This window comes from Pan troglodytes, chromosome 4 (genome assembly GCF_028858775.2).
Source record: "Pan troglodytes isolate AG18354 chromosome 4, NHGRI_mPanTro3-v2.0_pri, whole genome shotgun sequence".
Lineage (NCBI taxonomy): Eukaryota > Metazoa > Chordata > Mammalia > Primates > Hominidae > Pan > Pan troglodytes.
The window spans coordinates 25,797,913-25,807,983 of NC_072402.2; positions in this window are offsets into that span (position 1 = coordinate 25,797,913).

Sequence of the window (10,071 nt, forward strand, 5' to 3'; positions counted from 1 at the left end):
CTTTTGCCTATCTTGTTTTAGACATTGATCTGTGGGTGTTTTTGCTTTACTATCATAATTGTCTTTTGTTTGTATGTTGAACTTCGGGAAAATTCAATACTACCCAACTGCCACCATTGTCTTCCCAGAATTTGCCCCTACCTTGACTTCTTAAAGCTTTCAAGATGGAAAAGGGACCAATCTTAGGGGCCTGCTGCAACCACCCAAGCATAGAAATAAAGGAAAAATTCTGAGTCCCTTCAAGGGAAATTCCAGGCATCTAGCTAGCCCTGAGGAGTAAATGAATAACCCGATAAGTAAGAAGATAATAATAACTTAAACAATAGTCATCCAACCAAGTCAGGGCCATAAGGTGTTTGGTTCCCCATAGAAACTAAAAGATAACATATTAACACACTTTCTTGATTTGTTTTTCAGAAACCAGGATCCCCATCGATGGAGAATGCTGACCACTGTCAGGTAGACCTCAGGCAAAAAGAAACTGAAGACTGAACTCAGGCTGTTTTAAATTTCTTCCCAAGGAGCCTGGAGACAGTCACACCTGCAGGCAACCCATCTTGCTAGACTCGTCGCACTGACCCAGTCTGTTGTGACTTGCTCTCATGACTTGACTCTGGCATAGCACCACTTGATGATTAATAGTTTTCCTTATCTTAACAAATATATGTTAACACCAAGCCTTAACATACCTTTCTGCTGACCCCAAGGTTTTAGACAAAGGCTTGTTCCCTTAGCCAGTTGCAAATCAGAGAATCTCTAAATCCACCTCGGACCTGTTAGCCCCTGCTTCAAGATATCCTCCCTTTGCAGAACAAGTCAATGTATAACCTCCACGTATTGATTTATGAGTTTGCCTATTACTTCTGTTTTCCTGAAATGTACCCCTGTCTTTAAAAACGCTTGTAAGCCACTGGGGAGGTTGGGTCTTAAGTGTTAGCTACCTGTTCTTCTTACTTGGTGCCCTGCAATAAATATCCTTCTTTCTCTTCCTGCAAACCTTGGTGTTGGTATTTGGCTTTATTGTGCCAGGTGAGTGGATCCAAGTTTGGTTCAGCAACAGTTTCGTTTCCTCATCTGTTAAAATAAAGAGAACTGAATGATTTCCTAATATCCCTTCCAACTGTAATATCTATTTGGACCTGACAAGACCCAAAATTGTGGAGGAAGAAGTACATGAAATATTACCTCACTATCATATTTTCAGACCCTATATGTTTATGATTAAGTTGTTATCTGCTATATTATATTATATTTTGTCATCTGAGTCATTATTCATTCTAATATAAATTCACCCATCTATCCATCTGTCCTAAGAACAAACACCCAACCACTGTTATATACTGGCTTTGTTTCTTCAGGTACATATTCAATTTGCCATGCTATTTAAAACTATACATAATCACACTACAAATGTCATTACTAAGATATATGATCACCTAGGGAAACTTCATTGTTACTTGGAGGTGAAATATGAGTGTTATGGGATTTTTTTTCTTGAGACAGGGTCTTACTCTGTTGCCCAAGCTGGAGTGCAGTGGTATGAACACGGCTCACTGCAGCCTTGACCTCTTGAGCTCAGGTGATTCTCCCACCACAGTCCCCTGAGTAGCTGGGACTACAGGTGCATGCCACCATGCCTGGCTAATTTGTTTATTTTTTGTAGAGATGGGATTTCACCATGTTGCCCAGGCTGGTCTCAAACCCCTGGGCTTAAGTAATCCTTCTGCCTTGATCTCCCAAAATGTTGGGATTATAGGTGTGAGACATTGTGCTCAGCTAGGATTTTTTTTTTTTTTGATAAATGATTTCAGCTTTTTGCTACAGAGGGTTTCTTGCCTGCCCCCATAATCCTGGATCACTCAGCATAATCAGCAAACGATTGAGATTTCTCTAGGATTTAGTTATCAGCTAAATAAAGCCAATAGACCTCATTATTTGACCAGTAGCCAGAGTATGAGTTTGGAAGAAGCTCATAAGGCCTATGGCAGGTCATTGGGGGGATATTACTTATAGGCAAGTAATATTTCAGAGTTGTCAAACAGTCTTGTATCAGGGTTTTCTAGAGGGACAGAACTAATAGGATATATGTATATATGAAAGGGTGTTTATTAAGGAGAATTGATTCACATGATCATAAGGTGAAGTCCTACGATAGGCTGTCTGCAAGTTGAGGAGCAAGGAAGCCAGTGGTGGATCAGTCCAAGCCCCAAACTTCAAAAATAGGGAAGCCTACAGTGCAGCCTTTGGTCTGTGGCCAATGGCCCAAGAGCCCCTGGCAAACCACTGGTGTTAAGTCCAAGAGTCCAAAAGCTGAAGAACTTGGAGTCTAATGTTTGAAGGCAAGAAGCATCCAGCACAGGAGAAAGATGAAGGCTGGAAGACTCAGCAAGTCTTCTCTTCCATTTTCTTCTGCCTACTTTATTCTAACTGCCCTGGCAGCTGATTAGATGGTGCCCCCCCTAGGTTGAGGGTGGGTCTGTCTCTCCGAGTCCACTGACTCAAATGTTAATCTCCTTTGGCAACACCCTTGCAGACACACAAAGGAACAATACTTTGCATCCTTCAATCCAATCAAGTTGACACTCAATATTAGTCATCACAAGCCTTATGCATGCAGCTGCCCACTCTGTACTATGAAGGCACTGTTCTGCTGAATAATTGTCAGAGAGACTCCAGCAAATGGAGGCGGAAGACACACTCAGGGAATATACAAGGCAATGCTTTCTTCCTTCAGAAAGATCCTGGGCCAACAAATATCAATCACCTAACTTTCACCACATTCCTTGAAATCATATAATTTATATAAGATGCGTTTATAGAAAACCTACTATGTATCAGTCATTTTCTTAGAGACTTTCTTTACCTTTTATTCTTAAGGTAAATTTTTCTTACAAAATTTATCCTTACACATGCTTAACAAATCAAATAATGCTTCAAGACTCGTAAAAAGCTAGCCCTTGTTTTATTTCTCTCTTCTCTTATTTTCTCCAATGGCTACTATTTAAAATTATTTGTAGCTGCTTATTTTAATGTTTGCTTTCATACACCTAAATAGGAGCTTATATTGCTATTTCTTCATTTGACAGTTTTAAATATTGTTTCTTGTACGTCCTGCTGTAGAAGATATGGTTTAGTTCTCTTATATCTGTATCTCTTTAACATATAGATATTTAGCCCCTTACTCATGCTTCCAAAAATTATATAATCATTTTTATTTAAATCAGTATTTATTTACATTGTTATGACTATATAACTATTATGTATAAATAATGAACCATACACTGTATTTCATTTCTGGTTATAGTATGCTTTCTCTAAAATTAAAAATTTCCTCTTTTTTTGCTTTTTACTTTTCTACATAGGTATCATTAATCCATCCCAATTCTTGAATAGAATTGGAATCCTGACAGTGTAGAAATCCCTTCTAGAGCCCTCTGTCTCCTGCTCTAATCCAGACTGGTTGCTCTTTATGCTCACCACACAGCTGTCATGCTGAGATTTCCACTTAATTCCTGTTGGACCTTTCTACTGTGCTCCATTTCATGCTCATGCTTTTTCTGGCTTTTAAGTTCTTTTATTCTGCTTATGTTTCAGTTTGAATTATTTGTTTCTAAAGAGCTGTTTTCCAATTTATTATCCTTTCTCTCTTGCTAGTCTAATCTATTGTTACACCCATCTATTGATTTCTTAATCTCAGTTATTTTATTTTTCAGTTCTGGAATTTTCATTTGATGCCTTTTAAATATAGATTTCAGTTCTGATAAAATTCTTCATCTTGTCATTTTTTTCCCTTGAATATATTATTATAGCTATTTAAAATGTGAATTGATACCTCTAAGATCTGGACTATCTATCCATGTGGGGTGGGATTATATTTTTTATTTTTTTGTTTTTAGTCATTTTTTGTCATCGTGGCATGTCTGATAATTTTTTACTTAATGCTGGACATTGTAAGTTAAAAATTATAGAAACTCTGGATGATTTTATCTTTTTCAGAAAGAATTTTTTTTCCTCTGGTAGGCAGTTAGAAGATGTGAAAATCAGCAAATGCCCTGAGGAGAAAAACCACCGGTGAATATGAGGCTTGCCTCAATGTATTTTCAATGTATTTTCCTTTTCTCTGCGATCCTGGCTCTCCAAGTCCTGGCTGCCTTAGATAATTCCAATGCCTTAAAATAGCTGTTTTCACCCAGCTTTTATAATTGCTTTAGGTGGCAGGCTTAGGTGGAAAGATACATAATGGAAGTGGACCTTAATTGTTACTTCATATATGATGTTTTTGTTTCTCCTTTCTCTGGAAAGTTTTAATATTTTTTCTTTATATTTATAGACAGCATACTAACTTTTCATGGTAGTGTATTTTGGTGTAGGCCCTTTCTCACTTATTAGATGAGAAATTCAACAGATCTTTTCAGTTTGGAAACCTGTGACTTCTGGGATTTGAAAATTTTTCTTATATTAGTTTTTTAATGATTTGTGTCTCTCAATTGTTTATTTTTATTTTTTTGTTTTCTTTTTCTGCAATTCCTGACATTTTGACACAGCACCTCCTGGATGGATCTCTTAATTTGCTAACAGTTTTTTCCCTCATTTCAATTTCTATGTCTTTTCCCTTTAGCCAGTTTATTCAGTCTATTAAGAGAAGAATCTTCCAATCTTATGCTTTAGGGGCTTAAGTTTGGCTACCAGTGTTATGAGAGGTAAGTAGTGGATGGAGTTGGGAGAAAGGCTATTCAGAATGTAGACCTCCACTTTGTGCCCCTGTGTTCAACTGGGTACCTTGCCCATACATTCAGTTGTATCTTCTGTTCCTGAATGCAGAAGTCTCCTGGTTCATTCTCTGCAGATAGTAAACCTCAGTCTTCAGCACAGATGAAGGAGGGAGATCTCTCTAAAATTTTGTTTTCAGTCCCACTCTATCCCCATCCTTCAGGAATACTTCTGTTGTCAGTTTTTGAGACTTTCCAGGTTCTGTGGCACAACTAGATTGCAGACTTAGGTTTCAGCTTTCTCTGATATGTTATGACAATTACCCTTTATCCATTTGTTTTTCAGATTTTAAAATCATTGTCATCTTTTGTATTCTATATTCTCTCCCATTTTTGTTGTCCTTGTGGATTTACATTTAATTTTTTTCTTTTCCTTTTCTTTTTTAAAAAATCTAGAATTTTAGGGGAAGAAGCAGAGAACAGGTGTGTTCAATTCACCATACTTAACAGGAAGTTTTAGGTGCTTTATGTACATCACAAGAAATTTCCACAGCAGGTATTACAGATAAGGGAAATGCTGAAGTAACATAGTAAATGACAGAGTTAGAATTAAAAATCAGACTATCTGGCATTAAAACCCTCATTTTGGAATGACTTTTTTTAAACTGCAATTTCCAAGTTTTACTCACAGTATGAAAAAATTCAATATTTTCAAAACCAAGTGATTTATGAATTTAGGCATTTTTACAACATGCCATTACTTTCTTGATTGAGTGGTATAAATTCTTATATACTTATCACAGTATAATAAATTATACATTTTTGAAAACCTATTGTAATTTTACTCATACGTTTTTCATTGTAGCTTTTTGTCTTGTACTTGAATTGCTAAAACCAAACTGGAGAAATTATTCCCTAGTTGAGGCCTTTCTCTATGTCATAATTATGTTTCCCAATAGATTATCTCTCTTTTACTTTACAGAGAATAAAGTTCCTTGCTTGAGGTTTGAGATATTCTTTGCTAAAGTTAGAAAATTTACAGAAAGTTTCTTATTCTGTTTCCTTTGGGCTGTTCTGGAATTCCCTTTTGCTTCCTCTCTGCATATCTTTGACCCTATTTCTGGAGATCCATGATAAAATTTTCCCCACATACTCACCATAAATTAATAATTTACTCTTTCTTATGAGAAATAATTTAGATTTGTGTGACAATAGTAAGAGCTTTTTCAAAAGATAATTTATACATTTTTCAACAAATGGAACATATAATGTTTGGAAAATTTCTGTAAGAAATATCCAACTAAAAATTGTGTTGGCTTGTACTTCCATATTTCTTCTTTTTTTTTTGAAATGAGAGTCTCACTATGTTGCCCAGGCTGATCTTGAACTCCCGGGCTCAAACAGTCTTCTTGCTTCAGCCTCCTTAGTAGCTGGGATTACAGGCACACACCACTGTGCCTGGCTATATGGTTTCATATTTCTATTAAAGAATGCAGAAGTCTTTGCTTATGGGAAAGTTTCACATGAGGAAATGGAGCTATGATAGCCTATCTTCACTTTCAAACATCTTTGCCCCATGAGAGTTTTAAAGAAACATGTGTTCCCCCTTTGAAAGTGTCATCAACTTCAGGCAAAACCTTTCTTTGACCTCCCCCACCTCTTGCCTACTTTCAAGAGGTATGGTGGTTTATATCTGCTAAACATTTATAGGACAAGTATCCAGATAATCAGAGAGCTGAAACCAATGTAGAAGCATCAGATGTGTAATATTGTTTGGATTGAGAATAACTTAGGCCTCAGTCAAATTATTTCATTGGTCTTTTAGGTTTCTTGGTACTCTGAAACCTGTGCATTATTGTCTGTTTCAAAGGAATAAAAATGATTTTCTTTTGTTAAGTGTCCAGCAGAGTTTTTCACTATTTTTCAAATTTCTACTCCCTAAAAACTCTTTAACCCTATCAGATCAGAAACACTCCCTTGCTCTGAATCCCTACTGAGTGATTTGTGTATTCAGTTTGCTCTATCTAGTTTTCCTATAAACTTGCACTTCATTTTTTTTTGTGGTGATCCCTGAATGTTCCATGAAGTTCTGTATCCCCAGCTAGATTACAAGTTCTTACAGTTAATAAAAAAATGCCAAGCTGACATCATATAAAAATATTCTTAAAAAATATTGTTCTCCAGAAAACCAAACACTGCATGTTCTCACTCATAATTGAGAGTTGAACAACGAGAACACGTGTACACACGGAGTGGACATTCACACACCGGGGCCTGTTGGGGGGTGGAGGGCTAGGGGAAGGAGAGCATTAGGATAAATACCTAATGCATGCAGGACTTAAAACCTAGATGACAGGTTGATGGGTGCACTGAACCACCACGGTACATGAATACCTATGTAACAAACCTGTGTGTTCTGCACATGTATCTCAGAACTTAAATATAAAAAAATTTGTTCCCTTGAATATAGAAAATGTATGTTTTTGTTTTAATTTTATAGTGTGTGTTCTTTAGTGAAGGAACTGATGAAAGATCCCCATGTCTGCTCATGGTCAGCCATGAGTGGAGAGATAACAGGTGGCTGTCTGTCGGGAGTCTTATAAAATAGAAGAGTGACATTTAGGATATTCTCTCTGATATCTTATTGGTATACACAGACCAGAAGAAGATAAAATCTAACTAAATAAAAAGAAGCCATTTCAAAGTAGAGTAGTGAAATCCTAGGTAATTAAGTGATCAATTAGCAGAAAGAGGCATATTGAGGAATTTTCTAAGAAAGTTAGCAAAGGGAAATCTAGAAACCACAAAAGAATACATATATAGATGTATTATAAATCATGGTGACCTCTTCTACAATAAGGGCAGTTTCCAACAGGTAACTCTGGGTAAGAATTTAAAAATTGGTGTTAAAGCCAAGTGGAGAAAAATAAGCACGTAAGCAAGAATAGCTTTAAAATCACTCTGTTTCAAAGCCTTTTAAGGATAACAAAAGAGGAGCAAACAGGAATAAATCCCTGAAGGAAGAAAGGTACAAATATGATTAAAATTACAAATGTTAGAAAAAGAGAATCACAAATTAATGATATAATTTTTCCCTAAGTGTTGCAGAAAAAGAGATTTAAATCATTGGGAGGAATTCTCACTTTCTGATGTAGAAATTGCTTTTCTCTTTTAAATACATAAGTTCTGCAGAAATATAAGTTCTTGGTTCAAGCTTGGGTTTGCTTTCCCTTGCTTGTATGTCTTCCTCATGGCCTTTCATTTGGTCTGTGAGGAAAAAAACTCATCTGACCCTCTGCTGGCATGTGCGAGGACTTGATATTTTAGCCTAGCCTGCTGGGTGAGACATCAAACACTAAAATAGCAGCTAGTCACTCAGATGATTGAATAAGACATGGAGAGGTATGGTGCAAGCAAATGGTCACCAGTCCCTCCCATACAGCAGGATTCAATAAATAGTTGATGAAAGAATTAAACAAATGAATACAATTATAAATGCTGGAAGGAATTGTCCCAGAGTTGATGGGCACACCAAAACAGATAATAAAAATAGCTATCATTTATCAAGTCCTTTTCACATGCCCAGCACTGTTCTGGGAATTTTTATATTTTCTTTAATTTGTAAATTAACTTCAGTAGCTAAATATTTTTTTTCTCAATTTACTGATAAAGAAACCAAAGCTCAAAGATGTTAAGTGTCTACCCCACAATCTTCCAGCCAGTAACCAGTAGAATCAAGACTAAAATTCGAGTCCTTCTAACTGTAGAGCCTGAGCTGTCAGGCAATAAGATGCTACCTCTTCTCCTTGAACAAGACAAGTGAGGGCAGAACTTCTCTCCTGCTGCCTATAGAATGAACAAGCTTCTGCTGTAGCATGGTGGAGAGTTTGTTTGTTTTTCTCTGTCAGTGCTCTACCTGCCCAGTGGACATCTTCATCTGCATGCACCATAGGTGATGGCGATTAAAGAGCCTAAAACAGAGCTCACTATCCTGCCTGCAAATCTTTTATTTTTGCTGCTGCTTCTTTTTCTCACCTCTATTATAGTTAATGGCAGCATGATCTACCCAGGAACCTATAAATTATTTTGGTCCCACAGACTCCACAGCCAACTTAGTCACTAAGTCCTGAGCTTTCACCTCTACAATATCTCTGGAGTCTGAACCTCTTTCTATTCCTGCTTCTGATGCCTTTGTCAGGCACTCATTTTCCTCACTTGTACTACTTCAAGAACCTTTTGATTTGTTTAATTGTCTCCCATCATTGCCATCTCCAATGCGACTTCTGCAATGCAGCTGGAGTCATTGCCCCAGTTAAAAAACTGCTGCCCTAGGGGAGAAATAAATCTCTTTTGCTTTCATGACCTCATTCACCATCTGTATGCTGAGAAATCACAAATTTATATCTCTAGTCAGATCTCTCTTCAGAGCTTCCACACTAATGTTTCCAACTCGATAAACAATACCAGCATCCACCCAATACCTCTGACTTTTTCACTATAATACACACCAGTTGCAAATTCTGGCAGTTCTACATTCTGAATATCTCCCATTTCTGTCCATTTTTCTCCATTCCAGGTGTCTCTACTTTGGTCCAGTATTGAACTTCTGCAACAGATTGAGCAACTGAGGCAGCCATAACAATACCCTCCTAACTAGTCACTTTGTACCCATGTTTTCTCACTTTTAACTCATTTTCTTTCCACATATATTACATTTTGTCAACTTTAACATGCATTTTTTGTTTTCCACTTTAACTTTTCTAAAATTGGAATATGTCTTACAATTTATTTTGCATCCTGGTTTAATTAACAGTGTTTGCTTTAAATTAATCACACATAAAATAATGGTACATTTTATAACCAATGGCATCTTAGATTTGATGAAATACAATAATAGAAAAAACAGTCTTTCTGTATATGCTAATGCCCTACAAAGAACCTTCCAGAATTTCCCATTGTTTTTAAGATAAACTTCAACATCTTAACATGCCAACTAGGCTTTGCATGTTTGGTTCCTTGCTTACCTCTGTAGAATCATTTTGTTCTGCTCTTCTAGTTATCTATCCTTCAGCCACATTCATCCAACAAATATTTATTGGGTGACTACTGTGTGCTAGGCACTATGATGATGTGTCAATGAACCCAAGCAATGGACATAGCTACTGCCCTCAGTGCTGACCGGGTAGTAGTGTAGCAGGACAAGCTGCAGACAAAACCCCTCAGACACCGAGTTAAAGAAGGAAGAGCTTTATTCGGCCGGGAGCTTCAGCAAGACTCATGTCTCCAACAACCGAGCTACCTGAGTGAGCAATTCCTGTCCCTTTTAAGGGCTCACAACTCTAAGGGGGTCTGCGTGAGAGGG